Consider the following 22,234-nt stretch of genomic DNA (forward strand, 5'->3'; position numbering starts at 1 on the left):
CTTGAGCTCAGGAGTTTGAGACCAGCAATAGTTGGACCCCATCTCTATTAAAAAAAGAAAAATTTCTACTCACTTAATGGTTTACAATATTTTATTGAATTCACTTTCACACTGAGGTATGAAATGTCTATTTTTTTAAATTGCATTTTAGGTTTTGGGATACATGTGAAGAACATGCAAGATTGTTGCATAGGTACACACGTGGCAGTGTGATTTGCCGTCTTCCTCCCCTTCACCTATATCTGGCATTTCTCCCCGTGCTATCTCTCCCCAACTCCCCACCCGCTGCTGTCCCTCCTCTGTTTCCCCCCAACAGACCCCAGTGTGTAGTGCTACCCTCCCTGTGTCCATGTGTTCTCATTGTTCAACACCCGCCTATGAGTGAGAACATGCAGTGTTTGATTTTCTGCTCGAAATGTCTATTTTTATATGTAGATGACTCTTAGCAAGGAGTAGTTGATTCTTGAGGGTAGAGGGTGGAAAATACTGAACTCTTTTTAACAGTGTTTTTTAAATTTTTGGATATTTTTGTTTTTGTTTTTGTTTTTGTTTTTTTTTGAGGCGGAGTTTCGCTCTTGTTACCCAGGCTGGAATGCAATGGCGCGATCTCGGCTCACGGCAACCTCCACCTCCTGGGCTCAGGCAATTCTCCTGCCTCAGCCTCCTGAGTAGCTGGGATCACAGGCACGCGCCACCATGCCCAGCTAATTTTTTGTATTTTTAGTAGAGATGGGGTTTCACCGTGTTGACCAGGATGGTCTCGATCTCTCGACCTCGTGATCCACCCGCCTCGGCCTCCCAAAGTGCTGGGATTACAGGCTTGAGCCACCGCGCCCGGCCAGGATATTTTTGTTAAATAAACTATCAGTAATTATTTCCTTCTTTGCTTTATGTCGTGAAATCCTTGCTTTGGTGCCCAAAACAGGTTTTTTCAGTTATCATTGGCAATTGATAGATCAAAAATTATACAATTACACTGATGTAGTGAGATAGGTTGCCATGTAGTTACCTAGTCATCGAGGCTGGATTATGGTATGCTGGTGATTAGTGGAAAGTTTTTCAGTTTAAACATATATTTATTGAGCACCATGTCAGGCACTATGAAGAGGGTAGAATTATTTGAGCAAAGTCCTAGATATGTTTGTTTTTTAGGCAGAGAACAGAAGGGAGGCAGTATCAAATTAGGACAAAAAAGTCAAAAGGTAAATTTCCTAGACCATGAATTCATACACAAACACACACACACACACACGTGTGTGTGTGTGTGTGTGTGTGTGTTTTGAGACAGGGTTTCTCTCTGTTGCCCAGGCTGGAGTGCAGTGGTGAGATCATGGCTCACTGCAGCCCTGACTTGCAGGCTCAGGCAATCCTCCCATCTTAGCCTCCCAGTTAGCTGGGACTACAGGCACATGCCACTATGCCTGCCTAATTGTCCTATTTTTTGTAGAGTTGGAGTCTTGCTATGTTCTTTAGGCTGTTCTCAAACTTCTGGCCTCAAGTGATCCTCCTGCCTCAGCCTCTCAAAGCAAAGTGCTGGGATAACAGGTGTGAGCTACCACACCCAGCCTGAATTGATTTTTTTTTTTTTTTTTTTTTTTTTGAGACAAGAGTCTCACTCTGTCGACAGGCTGCCAGGCTGGAGTGCAGTGGCATGATCTTGGCTCACTGCAACCTCCACCTCCTGGATTCAAGCGATTCTCCTGCTGAGTAGCTGGGATTATAGCATGCACCACCACACCCAGCTAATTTTTCTATTTTAGTAGAGATGGGGTTTCACTATGTTGGCCAGGATGGTCTCAATCTCCTGACCACATGCTCTGCCCGCCTTGGCCTCACAAAGTGCTGGGATTACAAGCGTGAGCCACCACAGCCAGCCCTGAATTCACTTTTTATGGTTTATCTCATACTTAAATCATTTGTGTTTCTATATTTACTTCATAATGACTTACGCACTTAAATAAGTTTAAGCAATAAAAATCTCTACATATTTAAAATACGTTTCTACGTGAAAAAGAATGACTTTGAGATACCTTTTTCTCCTTAAGATTTACATGTGATTATTGCAGTAGATTGGGAATTTTGCAATGTTTGTGTCAAAATGAAGGAAATTATGCATGATCAAGTCAGAATCTTGAAAATTTTTAGCTATGGCCTACAAGATTCTTTTTGTTCCTTCATATTATTTGCCTACTAGTTTACCATGTACTATGTTTATATTAATTGCTTCAACAGTTTGAGAAGCAATAATGAAAAAACATTTTGTAGATAATATAAGGTGATCACTTACTTAAAAAGAAAAGCTATTAAAGCTATCGGAAGAACTCCTAAATTTGACCTATACCTGTGAATAATGAAGTGTTTTTTCTAACACATATGTTGGAGACCAAGGGGAAGTCAGGCAAAACATACTCAGGGTTTGTATGTTTTAATCCTTTTATTAGTTTTCTCAGCTTCTTGATCATACATGCTTGCAGATGTTAAAATATGAGGACACTGAAAAAAATTTTTTTAGCCTGAGTACTGAAAATACAAGAAAAAGTAATGGCCATGTGCAGTGGCTCATGCCTGTAATTCTAGCACTTTGGGAGGTTGAAGTGGCAGGATTGCTTGAGCTCAGGAGCTTGAGAGCAGCCTGGGCAACATAACAAAACCCTGTCTCTACCAAAAATACAAAAAATTAGCTGGATGCTGTGGCATGTACCTGTGGTACCAGCTACTCAGGAGGCTGAAGTGAGAGAATCACTAGTGTTCAGGAGGCAGAGGTTGCATTGAGCTGATATTGTGCCACAGCAGTCCAGCCTGAGTGACAGAGAACCTGTGACAAAAAAACAAAAAAAGTGTTAAAATGAGAAATTATGCTAGAAGTGATCCTTAAGGTCTTGTAATTCTGTGATTGATTCTAATTTTTCAGTATGTCTTGAAGCTGTATAATAGTTTGCTGTGATATGGAAGATGGTGTTCAGAAAGTTGTGTTAGCATTATAAAACTTATCTTCATTTAGAGGGACACCTGTGGTAATACAGTAGTCAAGCTTGTAAGTTCCAGCTTTTCTGACTGCTGGCTGTGTGACCTTCAGTGTGCCATTTAGGATCATTTTTCTCATCCATAAAATGTGAAATAAAAGCAAGTACCTCACAGGATTGTTGTGAGGATCACTTGAGATAATGTGTTAAGAGTTACTTGGACATTACAAAGTACTGTACAAATATGAGGTAGTATATAAACAGAGGTCTCTGAATCTATGAGGAATAATAGTTTCATATTATTAGCTTTTCTCTTGAATTATTGATTCTTCTTCCTATATTTTTGTTTATAATTAGGCTTAGTTGGTTATTTTCTTTTCAGTTATCAGATTGCGAAGAAAACTGAGTGACAAGAACCTCCCTCATAGATGTTAAGGTTGTTGTGTCTAGGGTAATGAGAAACATCTGCAGTGGCATTCAGAGTGAGACTCAAGATGCTGCTACCATTTGCCTGTACAGGTGCCTGGCATTTTCTTTAAAACATTCTTTTTTTTTTTTTTTTTTTTAAGGCTAATACCTGTGGTGTACAGTGTACTTATTGCGTACCATGCTCTGTTTTAAGCACATTACGTTTAATCCTCACAGTGACTCTATGAGGATAGGTACTATTGTAACCCACAAGGAAATTAAGGGTTAGCAAATTGGTTGTGGTGGTTGGTGTGTTGCAGTACTTTAAAACTTTTTCTTTAGTGCAGAGCTCAAGCACGCTGTTATGGTTATACTTCATACATTGCATTACTACCTCTTTGCAGAAGGTTAACTTCTGTATGCTTTTAGCAAAAAGTTATTGTAAATTTTATTTATTTGAGGTGAGGTTTTGCTATGTTGCACCAACTCCTACTCTCAAGAAGTCCTCCTACCTCAACCTCTGGAGTAGCTGAAACTATAGGCATTTACCTATACCTGGCTCTATAAATTTTATCTTTGTATCTCTGGAAGATGCAGTAACTTTTGGGATAAGTAAAGCTTCAGGAGTAGTGTTCCTTCTTGTTGTTGTTTGTTTGATTTTTGAGTCAGGGTTGGAGTGCAGTGGCGGTATTTCGGCTCACTGTGTCCTCTGCCTCCCAGGCTCAAGTGATCCTCCTACCTCAGCCTTCTGAGTAGCTGAGACCACAGGCACATGCCACCATACCTGGCTAATTTTTTGTATTTTTGGTAGAGATGGGGTTTTGCCATGTTGCCTAGGGTGGTCTCAAATTCCTGAGCTCAAACAATCCACTCACCTCGACCTCCCAAAGTGTGCTGGGGGTTACAGGTAGGAGCCATCACGCACTCCCTCCAACACCCCTACCTCCTCTTTTTTTTTTTTTTTTTTTTTTTTTTTCTCCTATGCAAGCTAACACAGCACAGGGGTAGTGTTTTGGTTCAACTCTGAGTTAGAAAAATTTGGAACAATTAATGATAGGTGCTGGTTAGACATACTGGTGTTGTTTCCTGAATTTTCTAGTTTCTCAGTTATAAGAGGCATACTTCTTTGCATTTTAATTTTTGAGGTCGTGACTGTTACTAAAGGTATGCCTTTTAATTAGTTGATGAAGTCTAGAGTCAAGAAATTACATTAAGGCTGGGCGCAGTGGCTCACGTCAGTAATCCAGCACTTTGGGACGCCGAGGTTGGCGGATCAGTTTGAGCGCAGTTGTTCCAGACCAGCCTTGGCAACATGACAAAACCCTATTTCTGCAAAAAATGCAAAAATTAGCCATGTGTGGTGGCACACACTTGTAGTCCCAGCTACTCAGGAGGCTAAGGTAGGAGGATCACTTGAAGCCTGGGAGTTAGAGGTTGCAATGAGCAGTCACTCCACTGCACTTCAGCCTGGGTGACAGACCGAGACCTTGTATCAAAAACTTATTTTTTAGTCTAGTCTACATTCACTATCAGTGTGTTAGTCTTGGCTGCTGTACATACTGTGCATATTTAGTACTGACAACTAAATTTTCTTTTGGCTAGCTAAGATTGGTATTACTACAGGTTCTAAGACTTAATTTTGTATGCTCTGTAAATACACCTGATGTCAACAATTTAAGTATACCCTTAAAATAAACTTGTGGTCAGGCGCAGTGGCTCAAGTCTGTAATCCCAGCACTTTGGGAGGCCGAGGTGGGTGGATCACAAGGTCAAGAGATCGAGACCATCCTGGTCAACATGGTGAAACCCCGTCTCTACTAAAAATACAAAAAAGTAGCTGGGCATGGTGGGACATGCCTGTAATCCCAGCTACTCAGGAGGCTGAGGCAGGAGAATTGCCTGAACCCAGGAGGCAGAGATTGCGGTGAGCCGAGATCGCGCCATTGCACTCCAGCCTGGGTAACAAGAACGAAACTCCCATCTCAAAAAAAAAGAATAAACTTGTATGGCAGGCATACCTGAATGTGTGTTTTGAGCTAGGGAATCTGGTAGTGGTCATCCCTTGTCTGTGAGGAACATCTTGGCCTCATCTCATTACGTGGAACACCGGCTGTCCAGGGGATCAGACTATATAGGGGATCAAGACCCTGAGTTTTGGGTTAAATGAAGGTTATCAGGTGGAGGTCTTTAAGGGGAGGGTGTTAAGTGAAAATGTGATATAAACTGCATGCTGTTTGCAAGCAGTTGTGGTTTCCCTGCCCAGCCCACTGCCACTGGACAGTATAGATATGTTGTCCAGCCTGCCCTCACTGAACTGTAGTTAAGTCGGATGCTTTTTCCAGCCTGTTGCCACTGGGCAATATAGATATGTTGTTGAGCCTGCCATTACTGGACTGTAGTTAAGGAGGATGTCTTGTCCAGCCCACTGCCACTGGGCAGTATGGATAGGTTGTCCAGCCTGCCATCACTGGATGGCAGTTAAGGCGGATATCTTGTCCAGCCTGCTGCCACTGAGCTGTATGTAAGGAGGTTCTTCTGTCCAACCTACCACTATGGGACTCTCCCCTGTGGGTAAGCCCCTAATAAAATCTCATGTCTGGGCACGGTGGCTCATGCCTGTAATTCCCAGCACTTTGGGAGACTGAGGGAGACAGATCACTTGAGGTCAGGAGTTCTAGACCAGCCTGGCCAACATGGTGAAACCCCACTCTACTGAAAATACAGAAAAAATTAGCCAGGTGTGGCATACGCCTGTACCCCAGTTACTTGGGAGGATGAGGCAGGGGTTGCAGTGAGCCAAGATTGCACCTTTGCATCCCAGCCTCCTGGATGCAATGAGAGGGAGCGAGATTCCCTCTCAAAAAAAAAAAAAAAAAAAAAAAAAAAAAAAGGCCAGGTGTGGTGGCTCACGCCTGTAATCCCAACACTTTGGGAGGCCAAGGTGGGCAGATTACGAGGTCAAGAGATTGAGACCATCCTGGTCAACATGGTGAAACCTTATCTCTACTAAAAATACAAAAATTAGCTGGGCGTGGTGGTGTGTGCCTGTAGTCCTAGCTACTCGGGAGACTGAGGCAGGAGCTTGAACCTGAGAGGCAGAGGTTGCGGTGAGCTGAGATCGTGCCATTGAACTCCAGCTTGGGCAACAAGAGCGAAACTGTCTTAAAAAAAGCCAGATGCGCGGTGGCTCACACCTGTAATCCCAGAACTTTGGGAGGCCGAGGTGGGTGGAATACCTGAGGTCAGGAATCTCGAACTCCTGACCAGGTACGTGCTGGCTCACACCTGTAATCCCAGAACTTTGGGAGGCTGAGGTAGGTGGAACACCTGAGGTCGGGAGTTTGAGAACAGCCTGACCAACATGGAGAAACCCCGTCTCTACTAAAAATACAAAAATTAGCCAGACATGGTAGCACATGCCTTTAATCCCAGCCACTTGGGAGGATAAGGCAGGAGAATCCCTTAAACATGGGAGGTGGAGGTTGCTGTGAGCCAAGATCGTGCCATTGCACTCCAGCCTGGGCAACGAGAGCGAAACTCGTCTCAAAAAAAAAAAAAAAAAAAAAAAAAAAAAAAAATCCTGTGTCTTGTTTGCCAGCTCTGGGTCTCTTCTTCAGCTTCTTAAACCTGGTGCCATCCCTGTTTAGGTTAATAGGGGTTAGGCACAACACATTCACTCTTCATTTTAGACTCCCTGAAAGAATATCTTGACTTAGAGACAGAAGTACCTTATCTACATGCTTTGCTAATTCAGTGAATCAGCTAGTTGAGGGGGAAAGTTAGATAATTTCATTGGAGATTGGAACAGAATTAAAACTCGAAAGCCCAAATCTTTGTTAGAGAAATTCATGATGTTGTATAACATTGTTTTATTTTGAGAACCAATTTTTTCTTAACTGTTGTTTTTCTTTGCTCATACATGTTTAAAATACTTTTTGACATTTAATGCATTATTCATTGAGTAATAGTTTTGAATTTGGGACTTAAAAAACCTGAATTCCTAGGGCAGTGTTTTTGAATAAAGAGATACTGACAGTAGATCACCTTGAAGTTGTTGAAATGTAATTCTGACACTACTGGGAGTTAACGTAGACTTTGTAGGTTAAGGTCATAGTCCCCCAGGAGACTATCCTCACTTAAGACATCAGCCACAGATTTGGGGGTCCCAATGCTACCTGTGCTCCTGACCACTGGCTGCATATCTAGGAGTTTGCATGATCCATTTAGGTTTAATAATTCACTAGAAAGACTCACAGTGCCCAGGAAAGTACTATACACTACTTAAAATTATGGTTGTATTATCCTGAATACTCCCCACTAATATTTTTTAAACACTGTATTTTGAAATGATTGTAGATACACAGAAGGTTGTAAAAATAGCAGTCCGTTGAATCCTTTCCCTGGCTCCCCCCAGTGGTGGCATCTTATGTAACCGTAGTATAATATTGAAATCAGGAAATTGACATTGGTATAGTATTAATAAAGTTTCTTACAATTTGGCCATTTTGGAATCTGAAGAACCAGTGTTTTCTTTAATTCTCATTATTTCTCTAGAAATGTTTATCTTTTCCTAAATCTCTAATTTCTGATACTGCAGCTTCTGTTTAAAACAAGGTCTTATATTTTCCATTCATTTACCTTTTTAAAAAATGAATTATAATATCTACTGTTTTTATGACTTAAGAAAAATCATTGAAACATCACTGAGAACTGTCGCTTACCATCAAAATGGGAAATTTCCCTAGGTGAGCCTATCCATACTCAGGCTTTAGAATAGTCACTGAAATCATGTGGGGATTTTGTTGTTGTTTTTAGGCCAAGGAAGCTATCCAAGAATTTTGTGAATGAGGCTGAGAATTGACCTCGCCAGAATTCATGAGGAAGATGTGTTTCTTGTTTTGTGTGGTCAAAGAGGGTTTTTCATCCAAACATTGCCCTCATTTCTTCTCCTTTTTCCACTAATTTTTTTTCGTTTATTTTTTTAAGTGTCCAGAGACTTTAACTTCTTTAAATGTTATTTTTGCTAGAGTTTTATTTTCAGTGATTTATCTTGGGATAAGCTGAGTAAGAGGTTCAGACTTCAAGACAAACCAAGGATGATTTGTCTTTGCTTTGGGACTTGACAATGAGATATTAAGAAAAACTTTAAAAACTAATATAGTTTTGTTATGAAAGCTACAATCAGACATTCTTAGATTGCTTTATTTTATTCAATGAAATTTGAGTTTTTGATGGTTTTGTTGGGGTTTTGGGGTTCAGGGGAGCCCTTAGCTCCCCTGAGAGGACGTTTCTCCAAGGTTCTTGGTTTCCCACCGCTCTGTCAAGAATGAGAGAGGTGCGCTTGTAAAGTAAATGCTAGACTCAAAAAGCTTTTGCAGAAAAGTGATTTGTTTAGGTGGAGAAAGAGAAAAAAGAGTAAGAAACAGCCAACTCTCATACTGAATGAGAGAAAGAAAACCCGCTCTCACACTGAGTGAGAAGGGTTCCCAGAGGGGGAAAACCAGAGAAGGAAAACTCCTCTCACACTGAGTGAGAGAATCCAGAAAGATGGAATCCAGGAGAGGAAAGCAGCTTCCACACTGAGTGGAAGGGAATATAGAGAGATGGAGTTTGGGAGGGAAAGACAGGCTTCCACGAGAGAGTGTGGAAAAGGACTCCAGAGGGAGTATCCGCCGGGTGTGGGGACCAGGACTTTTAAACTGGGAGGAATTCCCTCCTTCTCCAAGACCCCCAGCCAATGAAAAGAGTTCCTTTAAAACCCTTTAAACTTCCTCTGGATTGATTGACTTTTGACCCTTTCCTGTGCCCAAGAAAATTAAAACCTAGACCGTTAAATCTCCCAGACGGAGAGAGATGGGAGGAGGGCATGGCACTGGGATGTTCTTGCCCTTAAAACTACGCCCCCTTGTGGACCCGGAAAGAGAGCACATTTCCTCAGTTTCTTCATGTAAATAGGAAGCCACCAGAAGACCTGTCATAAGTAAACTTCATTATTTTAGCTAAAGGGATCTTGCTAAAGAAAAGTATAGTGAATGGTGATGGGAGTTTGACCTAGTGGTAAATGTTTTGTGATTGCTGGGCACTGAACTTTGACTTAGGCAATCTAGATAATATTTTCTGACTCTTAAGCATGGTTCATGCATTTGTTCATTCATACAACACATTTTTATTGAGCCACGTAGGCAATGGGATACTATATGGAGCAAAAACTGCTGTGATACCCTTCCCCATGGAACTTAGGGTCTGACAGAGAAGACAGAAATGTTAAGTCTTTAAATTGCACCTGTGACAGTGGTATAAGAGTAGATATTAGGGAATACTTACATTAGTGAGATTTGACCAGTTTAGAGAAGGCATCCTCAAGAAATGATACTTGTGCTATGATCTGAAGCAGGAGTAGATGGTAACTTGGCAAAGAAAGGAGAGATGCGAGATGATTGTCCAAACAGAAGAAACAGCAAGTGCAGAGGCCCTGTGGTGGAAGGGAGACTGGTAAAATAAAGGACCCGATTAAGGCTAGCATGGCACGAGCAGTGAGAGAGAGAAAAAGATCATGGTTTGAGGTGAAGAGAGAGGCCTGTCCTTGTTAGGTTTTCATAGGTCATGTTAAGAAGTGTTTGCTGTTATCCTAAGTATCTTAGGAGGAAAAAGTAGTCATTAAAAGTTTTTTTTTTTGTTTGTTTGTTTGTTTGTTTCTTTTTGAGACGGAGTCGCCCTCTATCACCAGGCTGGAGTGTAATGGCTCGATCTCGGCTCATTGCAACCTCTTGTCTCCCAGGTTCAAGCGATTCTCCTGCCTCAGCCTCCCAAGTAGCTGGAACTACAGGTGCATGCCACCATGCCCAGCTAATTTTTTTGTATTTTTAGTAGAGATGGGGTTTCACCATGTTGACCAGGATGGTCTCAATCTCTTGACCTTGTGATCCACCCTCCTCAGCGTCCCAAAGTGCTCAGGTTACAGGTGTGAGCCACTGCACCCGGCTGTCACTAAAGCGTTTTTAAGCAAGGAAGGACATAGTCAGATTTTCTTTTTTTCTTTTTGAGATGGAGCCTCACTCTGTTGCCTAGGCTGGAGTGTGGTGGTGTGATCTTGGCTCTCTGCAGCTTCCCAGGTTTGAGCGATTCTCCTATCTCAGCCTCCTGAGTAGCTAGGATTACAGGTGTGCGCTACAATATCAGGCTAATTTTTGTATTTTGGGTAGAGATGGGGTTTCACCATGTTGGCCAGGCTGGTCTCAGACTTGTGACCTCAAGTGATCCACCCACCTCAGCCTCCCATGCCTGGCAGATTTGCTTTTTTGATAAAAACACTCAATTGAAATATAAAGAATGGCTTGAAGGGGTACCAAAGTAGATCAGGGGTATTGGTTAGGAATTTAATCTAGTTGTCCATGTGGTAAGTGATGGTGGCTTACTTAGAGTTATGTTGGTAAAAAGGATAGAAAGGCACTAATTCAAGAATATTTAGGAGATATAGTCAGCAGAACTTGATGATGGGTAGAATGTGAAGTGGAGAAGAGAGTAGTCTTAGATTTCTGACTTAAGTAACTTAGTGCTCTTCCCTGACAAAAGGGATACTGAAGGAAGACAGGTTTTTTTAGGGGGAGATCATGATTTAGGTTTTAGATGTGTCTATCTTGAGGTACATTTTGACAGCCAAAAAGAGGAGATAATGCATTGCTTAGATTTAGATATATACTCTTATTTAAATATATCCTCTGTTATTCCTCTTAGGATAACGTCAAAGACTTCTTAACATATAAAAACCTAACAAGGACAGGCCTCTCTCTTCATTTGAAACCATGATCTTTTTCTCTCTGTCACTGCTTGAGCCATGCTAGCCTTAATTGGGTCCTTCATTTCACCAGTCTCCCTTCCACCACAGGGCCTCTGCACTTGCTGTTTCTTCTGTCTGGACAACAGTCTCGCATCTCTCCTTTCTTTGCCAAGTTAACATCTACTCCTGCTTCAGATCATAGCACAAGTATCATTTCTCGAGGATGCTTTCTCTAAACTGGTCAAATTTCACTAACATAAGTATTCCCTAATACCTACTCTTATACCACTGTCTTATTTTGTTTAGTTTGATATTATTTTACTGATATCTTTTTTTTTTTTTTTTTTGAGGTAGGGTGTGCATATTCATTCTATTGTCCAGGCTGGAATGCTGTGGCTCAGTCATAGCTCACTGCAGCCTAGACCCCCTGGGCTCAAGCAATCCTCCTGCCTCAGCCTCCTGAGAAGCCGCTTACAGGTACTTTTCCTATCCTTTAGATCAGGCATCCCCAAACTTTTTACACAGGGGACCAGTTCACTGTCCTTCAGACTGTTGGAGGGCCGCCACATACTGTGCTCCTCTCACTGACCACCAATGAAAGAGGTGCCCTTCCTGAAGTGCGGCGGGGGGCCGGATAAATGGTCTCAGGGGGCTGCAGTTTGGGGACGCCCGCTTTAGATTTTTATATTTGTCTGTATTCTGCAATGTACGCTACAGTTTTTGGTGTTTTTTTTTTTCTTTTTTCTTTTTTTTTGGGGGGGAGCAACAAAGTCTTGCTCTGTTGCTCAGGCTAGAGTGTGGCAGCATAATTATAGCTCCCAATACCCTAGTTTTAACCGAAGAGTAGGTACAGAAAAATACTTCATAAATGATCAAATCAGTAATTGTCATGCTTCCCAGAAACTGTATCCTTGGCCATGTTTCTTGTGTGTTGGCAAATAATTAAGGATGCATTATTAATTGACACTTGGAGTAGTTAATAATATACTCCTCCTACCTAACAATCTCCTCTCTTCCCATAAGCCTTCTATTTTTATTCTAGAATTTTATAAAATGTTAAGACCAAAATGACCTAATTACTCAGAAATATGTCACCTAATGGAGTCAACGTGGACAGAAAGTTAAAAATTAAAAACAAAATGGGCATTGTTTGGCTTTGAGCTGTAGTGTTCTTTATGCTAGCCAGTTTGTGATTTTTTAAACTGTTTTCTTCAGTTTTTAGAATTGTAACACATAATATAAAATTTACCATCTCAACCATTTCAAGGGTCCAGTTGAGTGGTATTAAATACATTCATAATGTACAACCATCATGACCATCCATCTCTATAGCTCCTTTTGTCTTGTAAAACCAAAACTATTTCTCTCTTTGTGATTGGCTTATTTTATTAGCATAATGTCTGTCCTCAAGGTTTATCTAAGTTGTTGTGTACGGCAGATTTCCTTCCCTTTCTTTCTTTTTATTTGAGATGGAGTCTCTAACTGTGTCACCCAGGCTGGAGTGCAGTGGCATGATCTTGGCTCACTGCAAACTCTACCTCCTGGATTCAAGCAGTTCTCCTACCTTGGCCTCCTAAGTAGCTAGGATTACAGGCACTTGCCACCATATCCAGCTAATTTTTATATTTTGAGTAGAAATGGTGTCTCACTATGTTGGCCAGGCTGGCCTCAAACTCCTGACCTCAAATGATACACTTGCCTCAGCCTCCCAAAGTGCTGAGATTACAGGCATGAGCCACCATCCCTTCTCCTCGCCCCTTTTTCTTTCTTTTTTGAGACAGGGTCTCACTCTGTTGTCCAGGCTGGAGTACAGTGGCATGATCAGGGCTCACTGCAGCTTTGAATTTCCAGGCTCAAACAATCCTCCTGCCTCAGCCTCCCAAGTAGCTGGGACCACAGGTATGTGCAAGGATACCTGGTCTAATTTTTTTTTTTTTTTTTTTTTAGTGGAGACAGGGTCTCACTATGTTGCCCCTGCTGGTCTTGACCTCCTTAGTTTAAGCAGTCCTCCTGCCTCAGCCTCCCAAAGTGCTGGGATTACAGGTGTGAACCAACCATGCACTCGGCAACTTCCTTCCTTTTTAAGGCCGAATAACATTTCATGGTATGTATAGGCTGCGTTTTACCTTTGCATCTGTACTGCTATGAGGGTGTATAGGTATCTCTTTGAGGCCTTGCTTTGAATTCTTTTGGATATATACCCAGAAGTAGAATTGCTAGATTGTATGATAATCCTAATTTTAATTTTTTTGGAACCACCATGCTGTTTCCCACAGTGGCGGTACAGTTTTCCATTGCTATCAGCAATGCACAAAGATTCCAATTTCTGCACATCATTGCTAACACTTAGCTGTTTTCCTGATAATAGCCATCCTATTGTTTATGGTTTATAATTTGATTAAAGTAGCATATCTAGATATTTTCTTATTCTTTCAATCTTTGAAAAATTAAAATAGACTGAATTTTTGTTACATTGTCTTTAATAACTAAGTTGCTTGCCTTTTTACTAAGCAAATGTTTGTTTGAAGGGACTTATATGACAATCTTTCTCTTTTTACCCTGCTGGAAGTTGATCCATTCAACTGATGGCTTTGTTTTTCTTTCCTCAAAAGCTAGAACTCTAAGCCTACAGGAAGGAAAGGAACATACACTGGAGCCAAAGGCTGGTGCTGCATAGGCCTGTGGGGTGTGCATATTCAGAAGCTTTGCAATTGGTTGGCCTGGATCTGTTAAAACATGTTTGGATGGTTCTGGCTGTGTACTGATTTATTTATGTGCTTCTGAGTAGTGATCCTGTGAATGAATGCATTATGACTATTGTTTGGAAAACTGATGTATAGATTTCCAGGGAGAAAATTTCCGGGGAGATGATCAGGGAGAAAAACTCAGAGAAACCCCACTGTTGAACAGATTGTAAATTCACTGGTTTAATCTTCTGTGAGTGCTTTTCAGAGATTAAGCCTTTGCCTAATATCAGTAGCAAATGCTTGTATTTTGGATGCAAGTTATTTCACAGAAGGGACTCTGTGGTAGGAAGACAGAATATGAAATTAAACATCTATGTCTTAGGTCTAGTCTAAATAGATATTGTTAACATCAGTGTGTTGAGTATAAAATAATCTCTCTTCGATTTCAGGAAAGCATAGAGAAAAAAAGATTCTTTTCTAATTTTTATTGACCCAGCTGAAATGGTACAATGTCTTCCATTTTTAAGACACTTAAACATTTGTTTAGTTCAATTGTTTGAAAGGACAGAGGAGAATAGGACATTCCATATTTGAACAGTGTAAGTGGAAGAACATGAATTGATGGAGGTAGTATCCTTCCACATTTTTTTTTCTATCATGATTTAGACTCTTACAGATTTTGTATCTTAAGAAAGAAATGCAGACATGTTGGTAAAGTACTAGCAGTTTTCAAATGATACCTAATCTAAATGTTAATTGAAATAGAATTCACAACAAACCTGCATGTGTACTCCTGAACCTAAAATAAAAATTAAAAAAGTTTTTTTGCACAGAAAGTAAAAAGAAAAAAGAAAAATAGAATTTACAATCTTGAATTAAGTGTAATCCCTTTCAGTGGATACATACAGATACATATATACAGGATATGTATGCTTATATGTAGAGATACTTTTTTTTTTTAAGACAGAATCTCTCTCTAGTCCAGCCTGGAGTGCAGTCGTGTGATCTTGGTTCACTGCAACATCTGCCTTCTGGGTTCAGTCAGTTCTCATGCCTCAGCCTCCCAAGTAGCTGGATTACAGGCATGAGCCATCACACCAAACTTTTTGTATTTTTAGTAGAGATAGGGTTTCACCATGTTGGCCAGGCTGGTCTTGAATTCCAGACCTCAGGTAATCTGCTCACCTCAGCCTCCCAAAGTGTTGGGATTACAGATGTGAGACACAGCACCCGGCCGATATAGAGATACTACAAATAAGTGCACTAGTCTAATCCTTATTAAATCTTACTGTGTTAAATTTATATTATGATCATGATGTGGTACATGTTTAATAGTAGTAGCAGCAGTGAGAAAAAGTTATAGCAGCTCTTAGTATTCCTTTACTTTGTGCTAGTCTGTATATTAAGTACTTTCCATGTATATATTGTCTCATTTATTCTTTACAATAAGACTATAGAATGGGCAATATTTTTATTGCCATTTTGGAAATCAAGTAATTTGCTCAAGGACCAACAATTAGTAGAGGAGGGAGCCATAATAGCAGAATGTTTCAGTGATGTAGGAAGTTAGGTCATAAGAGGAATGAAGATAGGGGAGGGAATACTGGATTTGAAGAGAGTTAAGTGTGAAATAGTTCTTGATGAGAATATGGGAGTGAATAGACTAGAGAAATGTAGTCAGATTACTGAATAGAATCAAATGCTCATTTGAGGTTAGTGGACACAAATTTTAAGTGTCATTGGTTGGCATAGATTTGTGTATTGTCACTTTCAACTGTAAGGGTTCAGGTATGGAATCAGAGTTAGATTGGCAGGATTGGGTTTTGCCAATTGTTTGAGGAAAGGAGAAGGCCAAGGAAGTTAAGGGTGTGCAAGGGAATGTTTTTAATGATGGCTCATATAATCTAAGCAGGGGGACTCGTTTTAGGGAAAAGAGTTAAATGGAATGGAATTGGAGTTATTTTTGTCCTGTATATATTCACTCTTTTCAACAAGTGGTACTAGAATAGTTGGAGATTCATACACACACAAAGTACCCCAACCCTTACCTCACACCAGACATAAAAATTAACTTCAAATAAATCATAGGCCTAACTTGAAGAGCTAAAGCCATACAACTCCAGAAAGTTTTTGTCAGAAAGAAAATACAGGAGAAAATCTTAGTGACTTTGGGGTAGGCAATGATTTCTTAAAATACAAAAAGCATGAAGTGTAAAGGGAAAAAAAAAATCACTGAATTGGATTTCATAAAAATTAAAAACTTTTAATCTTTGAAAGATACCTTTAAGAAAATGAAAACTCAAGCCTCGGGCTGGGAGAAAATATTTGCAGAACATTTATCTGACAGAGGATGCGTATCTAGAATATATAAAGAATTGTAACTCAAGAATAGAAAGACCCCCCATAAGAAAAGGGTGAAACAATCTGAACGAAGTTCATCAAATAATATAAATGGATGTCAAATAAGTATGTGAAAAGATGCTCAGTCATAAGTCGTTAGGGAAATGTATATTCAAACCATAATGAGATACCACTACACACTCCCTAGAATGGCTGTAATGAAAAGGATTAGTCACATGTGACAAGAATGCTAGATCATCTGGAACTCTCATATACTGACAATAGGAATGTGAAATGGAGCAGCTACTTTGGAAGACAATTGGGCAGTTACTTTCAAAGTAAATGTGAACATGCCATATGATTCATCTATTCTACTTCTAATTATTCAAGAGAAATGAAACTGCATATTCACAAAAAAAGACTTGTATACAGATATTCACAGCAGCTTTATTGGTAATAGCTAAAACTGTAAATAGCTCATATATCCGTCAAGTGTATGGATAAACAAATTTGGTGTATTTGTACAACGGAATACCACTCGGCAATATAAAGAACAGTTGATACTCTCAGCAACGTAGATGGATCTCAAAATAATTTGGTATAATGGATGAAGCTAAACTTCAGAAGAGTACATTGTATGTACTTGGAAAACTAATTTCTTGCAATAGATTTCTAAGCACTATTAGGAACATATGACTTAAACAATTTTTAAAAGTCAGGGAGCAAGTATGCTTAAATAAAATACAGTCTGTGAAACAAATCTCTGAATTATTATCAGTTCACTTGACAGTTTAACTTGACCATATTTCTTACTTTAATGTAATGCTGTCTTATTTGTATTCTCATGTTTGCTTGCTCATTGGTTCACGGAACATTTATTCAGCATCTGTTTGAGCCAAGCCTCTGTAACTACCTGGTTTTTTTCCTTTTTTTCTTTTTTTGTTACTATACTTTTGTAAGGTCCTTTTTCTTTGGCTGCATCTGATTACAGTAAACATACGACATTTAATAAAACAATTTTCATGACTGAGAAGAGAGCATTCTTTTTTCAGAATTACGTATGTATGAATGAATGAACAGCAGTATCTTGCTCTGTTACCCAGGATGGAGTACAGTGGTGTGCTCATAGCTTACTGCAGGCTGGAACTCCTGGGCTCAAGTGATCCTCCTGCTTCAGCCTCCCAAAGTTCTGAGATTATAGGCATGAGCCACTGTGCCTGGCTAGCATTCTTCAAAGTAGTAAATGTCTGCTGAACTTGATTATGTCTTTCTTATTTTTGTCTTAACTCTTGGGTTTCCTATTACTGGGTTAGTAATGGCTTATAAATCACGGAGGTCAGGAGAAAGCTTTGTTTTGAGTGTAAATGACTGGTTGGTAAAAGATGTTGCTAAATCACAAATTCCCTTAGTAGGTGGCTGGAAAAATGTTGCTTCTTGTAAAATAGAAACACAAGAAATAAATAATAGCTTCAAGAATAGAACTGTTGAATAAATTTTCAGTGTCGCAAAGCGTAAAGTATGTGTTACCATTGAAACCATTTCAAATGACCTACAGTGAAGGAGAAAGCATAAATTGGAGATTTTTTTTGAGATGGAGTCTCTCTCTGTTGCCAGGCTGGAGTGCTGTGGCATGATCTCGGCTCACTGTAACCTCCAACTCCCTGGTTCAAGCAATTCTCTTGCCTCAGCCTCCTGAGTAGCTGGGATTACAGGCATGCACCACCATGCCCAGCCAATTTTTGTATTTTTAGTAGAAATGGGACTTCACCATGTTGGCCAGGGTGGTCTCAGTCTCCTGACCTCATGATCTGCCCACCTTGGCCTCCCAAAGTGCTGGGATTACAGCGTGAGCCACCGCGCCCACCCTGGAGATGTTTTTAAAATCTGAAAAACGTGGCTAGGTTTCACTGCTTGAAGTAGTGTGATTGGCCAGGCATGGTGGATCAAGCCTGTAATCCCAGCTACTCAGGAGGCTGAGGCTGGAGAAACGCTTGAACTCAGGAGATGGAGATTGCAGTGAGCCAAGATCACACCACTGCACTCCATCCTAATGACAGAGCCAGACTCCATCTCAAAAAAAGAAAAAAAAAAAAAGGTAGTATGATAATGTCTCCCTGCAGCCTCTATATCCTGGGCTCAATGGAGCCTCCCACCTCAGCCTCCTGAGAAGCTGGAACTACAGGCATGTGCCAGTATGCGCAGCTAAAGTTATCTGCCCGCCTTGGCCTCCCAATCTGCCCGCCTTGGCCTCCCAAAGTGCTGGGATTACAGTAGTGAGTCACCATGCCCAGCCCAAAAGAGAATCTTCCCTCGACCTCTTTTTGGATGTCAATACTAAAGTGTTTGTGAGACACTGACCCTTCCCCCCCACCACATGTATCACATGATTACATAATGCTTGATGTTTTTCTTTCTTCTTATTTGAGACAGAGTCTTACTCTGTCATCTAGGTTGAAGTCCAATAGTGTGATCATGGCTCACTGCAGCCTCTCTCCAGCTCTAACAGTCCTTACACCTCAGCCTCTTTGAACAGCATGCCACCACACCTGTCCAATTAAAAATTTTTTTTTGTAGAGACAGGGTCTCCCCATGTTGCCCAGACTGGTCTCAGCATGATATTTTTCTATCAGGGGTGAGATTAGGCAGAATTTCAGGGTGCTTTACCTGATATTTCATGACTCTTGCTGTCACAAACACTTAGGCTCTTTGGGGACATTTCTGTGTCAATTCCTTCTGAAGTTGTTAAACCCTTGTCTGAGGTACTTCTATATCAGTGAGGATTAACTGAATTGTCTAATGCAGCATGTTTCAGCTTTCATGCTGCCTCTTTCCTTCTCTTTGTTGGTTATTAACTGTTTTGTTAGTAGATCTCTGATTTATACTTCAATGATAGTGTTTATGTATCTTTAATTCAAAAAGCATTTGAAAATTATAGACTTCTGAGAGAAGCTGGATGCCTTTCCTCACCTTCATTTTGAGATAAGTAATTATTCATGGGAGTAAAAAAGTAATATTTAGGGTAGTTGGTGGGAATGTCTGTAGACATGGAGATTTTTATAGATCATTTGTACTTTTCCCTTAGAATATCTCGCCCCTTTCCTCTTTTTTTTTTCTTCTGTTGATTGCTTAAGTTGCTTGCTTATTGGTTCATATTTAAAATCCACATCTATATTAATTATGAGACTTAAGGCCTGACCCATATGGAAGTAGTTCTAGCTTTTTTTTAAAAAAAATTTTGTGAGACGGGTCTTGCTCTGTCGCCCAGGCTGGAGTGCAGTGGTATGATATCAGCTCACTGCAACAACCTTCACCTCCTGGGCTCAAGTGATTCTCCACCTCAGCCTCCTAAGTAGCTAAGACTACAGGGATACACCCCCACCCCCACCTAATTTTTGTATTTTTTGTAGAGACAGGATTTCACCATGTTGTTCAGGCTGAGCATTCTTAATAGGCTAGAATTCATAATCTAGCTTTGCTTTTCAGACAGATTGTCTTCTAGATATACTGAGCCTTATATACATCGTTTCCCTCTTCCACCTTTTAAATTTTCTTTTCAAAAGGGAATAGGGTATTTCTTTCGAATAACAAAAAGGGGTCTAATTTTTGGGTAACAGGTATTATTAAAGAAGGAAGTATTTTGAGAGAGAAGAGCTTTTATTCCTACTAGTTCAAGAGTTAAGTTAGAAAGCTAAAATAAAGGATTTAGTTCTTCATCAGCTGCCTGCTTAGACCAGGTTTTGGACTTCACATCAAAAGATGCAGACTACAAATAGTGTTAGAATAAAGACAGAATGAGCTAGCACCTTTTTTCTGGTAACGCTTCAGGAATGGTGAGAGAAGATGGGAGAGGCAGGGAAGACAAGGCAAATAAATAAATAAATAAATAAAACTACCAATGCAAATCTTGGATTTAATTTGTAGGTTCCTGAAAATGAAATTAAGAAAAAAGGAACACCTGATGTTGGGCATTGTTAGAATTTATTCCTGTATATGTATCATATACCTAGGATTTGTAGGTTTCAACCATTTAATTATTTTTCCTAGTTTTACCCAAAAAAACTCCTGTCTTTGTGGATGGCAGATGAAGAGTAGTCCATACTTAATATATTATTCCTGTATTTCCATTCACTCCTGAAATCATGGCAGTGTTTTTCCAACTATAATATTATTCTTTCTAGATTTTGTAGATTTTTATACATTGCTAGATTTTGTAAATTTTTGGTAGGTATCCTTATTAGGCTAAGGGAGTTCCCATCTGTCTTAGTTTGTTGGGAGTATTTATTGTAAATAGATACTGGAATAATCTAATGGTTTTCTGCATTTATTGTTCTTGAACTCCCAAGCTCAGGTGATCCACCCGCCTTGGCCTCCAAAGTGCTTGGATTATAGGTGTGAACCACCACGCCTGGCCTTAAGAATGTAAAGAAACCTGTTTCTAAAACCAGGTCTGACAGTTTCTTTTTTTAAGGTGGGGTTTCACCATGTTGGTCAGGCTGGTCTTGACCTCCCAACCTCAGGTGGTCCGCCTGCCTTAGCCTCTAAAGTGCTTGGATTATAGGTGTGAGCCACCGCGCCCAGCCGCATTTATTGTTATGATCATGCAGTTTTTAAATTTAGTTTGCTGCTATGGCAAACTACATCGATTTTTGAATGTGAACCAGCTCTGCATCTCTGGGATAAACTCTACTTAGCCTGGATGCATTGTATTTTTATATAATGCTGTATTTGATTTGCTAATGTTGTGTTAAAGATTTTTACGTGTATGTTCATTAGAGATACTGGTCTGCAGAGTTTTTGTTTTGTTTTTTTTTTTTGGTAGTGTCTGTTTTGTTTTGGTATTAGAGTAATGTTGGTCTTTAAAATGAGTTTGGAATGTTCCTTTTTCTTTTTTGCGAGAGATAGAATTATTATTTCTTATTTAAATAGTTGGCAGAATTAACCACTAAAACCATCCAGGTCTGGAGTTTTCTTTTGTGGGAAGTTTCCAACTACAAATACAGTTTGTTCAATTCAGTTAATCTGTTTTTCCTTTCCTTTTATATTTTTTGTAGTTCATGTCATATTTCAAGGAATTGGTTTAAGCTATCAAATTTAGGGTCAAAGAAGTGTTCGTAGTATCTTTTATTATTCTTTAACATCTATTGTATCTGTCCTCTTGCCTTCATTCCCAATATTGGTAATTTGTGTCTTTGTTTATTTCTTGGTTAACCTAGCTATAAGTTTATCAATTTTATCAGTCTTTTCAAAAAACCAGCTTTTATAAAATTTCATTGACTTTTCTACATTGGGTTTCTCTTGTCAGTTTTGTTGATTTCTTCTCTAATTTTTATTATTTTCTTCCTTCTGTTTCATTTAGTTGTTTTTTTTTTTTTTTAGACGGTGTTTTGCTCTTGTTACCCAGGCTGGAGTGCAGTGGTGTGATCTCAGCTCACCGCAGCCTCCGCCTCCTGGGTTCAGGCAATTCTCCTGCCTCAGCCTCTTGAGTAGCTGGGATTACAGGCACGTGCCACCATGCCCAGCTAATTTTTTTGTATTTTTAGTAGAGATGGGGTTTCACCATGTTGACCAGGATGGTCTTGATCTCTTGACCTTGTGATCCACCTGCCTCGGCCTCCCAAAGTGCTGGGATTACAGGCTTGAGCCACTGCGCCCGGCCCATTTAGTTTTAATTTGTTCTTCTTTTTCTACTGTGCCAAGGTAGAAGCTTAGGTTGTTGGTTCTAGGTTTTTTTTTTTTTTTTTTTTTTAATAATACAAGATGTAATTAAGGCTATAAATTTTCATGGCTGGGCGCGGTGGCTCAAGACTGTAATCCCAGCACTTTGGGAGGCCGAGGCGGGTGGATCACGAGGTCAAGAGATCGAGACCGTCCTGGTCAACATGGTGAAACCCCGTCTCTACTAAAGATACAAAAAATTAGCTGGACATGGTGGCGCATGCCTGTAATCCCAGCTACTCAGGAGGCTGAGACAGGAGAATTGCCTGAACCCAGGAGGCAGAGGTTGCGGTGAGCCGAGATCACGCCATTGCACTCCAGCCTGGGTAACTAGAGTGAAACTC

The 22,234-nt window shown here is 40.1% G+C and overlaps 1 protein-coding gene across 23 annotated transcripts in view; it reads left to right on the forward strand.

The window, feature by feature from the left end:
* The window catches only part of TMCC1 (transmembrane and coiled-coil domain family 1), a 261,462-nt gene that overhangs the window by 36,968 nt on the left and 202,260 nt on the right, over window positions 1-22,234 (forward strand). For 3 of the 23 annotated variants that reach the window (XM_074404121.1, XM_074404137.1, XM_074404123.1), the window contains one exon: window positions 11,503-11,625. The exons of 18 other annotated variants lie outside the window; for them this stretch is intronic. The gene's annotated coding sequence lies outside the window, so the exon portion shown is untranslated. Of the gene's footprint in view, window positions 1-11,498; window positions 11,626-13,095; window positions 13,253-22,234 lie in introns of all 23 variants that reach the window. 2 more of the 23 variants (XM_074404126.1, XM_074404122.1) reach the window with 2 other exon arrangements.

Source organism: Saimiri boliviensis, chromosome 8, assembly GCF_048565385.1.
Source record: "Saimiri boliviensis isolate mSaiBol1 chromosome 8, mSaiBol1.pri, whole genome shotgun sequence".
Taxonomy (NCBI): Eukaryota; Metazoa; Chordata; class Mammalia; order Primates; family Cebidae; genus Saimiri; species Saimiri boliviensis.